This window comes from Theobroma umbraticum, unplaced genomic scaffold (assembly GCF_002168275.2).
Source record: "Theobroma umbraticum cultivar Fairchild unplaced genomic scaffold, ASM216827v3 scaffold_266.0, whole genome shotgun sequence".
NCBI lineage: Eukaryota > Viridiplantae > Streptophyta > Magnoliopsida > Malvales > Malvaceae > Theobroma > Theobroma umbraticum.
The window spans coordinates 33,554-34,140 of record NW_018397312.1 but is presented as its reverse complement, the minus strand read 5'-3'; positions in this window follow the sequence as shown (position 1 = coordinate 34,140).

Below are 587 nucleotides of genomic sequence, written 5' to 3'. Positions count from 1 at the left end.
TGTTGTAATCTCATAATTGATTTTAAGTTGAATTTTTTTACATTTTTGCTGAAAATAGATTATAATTGAATGTCTACCTTGGGAAACGTGATAAAAGCCATTTACTTACAAGAAAAGTTCATTTATAGTCACCAACTCCTTCAAAAGGCTTATTACTCACTTTAAATGGCTTTGTAATCTCATAATTGATTTTAAGTTGAATTTTTATATTTTTGATTAAATATATTATAATTGAATGTTTGCCTTGGAAAACAAGAAGGAAAAGTAATCCATTAGTATAAAAAGTCTATTTATTGTCACGCAAGCCTTCGAAAGGCTTATTACTTGCTTTAAACAGTTTTATAATCTCATAATGATTTTAAGTTAGATTTTTTTTATATTTTTGGTTAAAACAGATTATAATTGACTGTCTACCTCAAAAAATATGAAGAAAAAAGTATTCATTGGCAAGAAAATTTCATTTATAGTCACCCATCCCCTCAGAAGCCTTGTTAGTCACTTTAAATGGTTTTGTAAACTGATAATTAATTTTAAGTTGAATTTTTCTACATTTTTTGCTAAAACAGATTATAATTAAATGTCTGCCT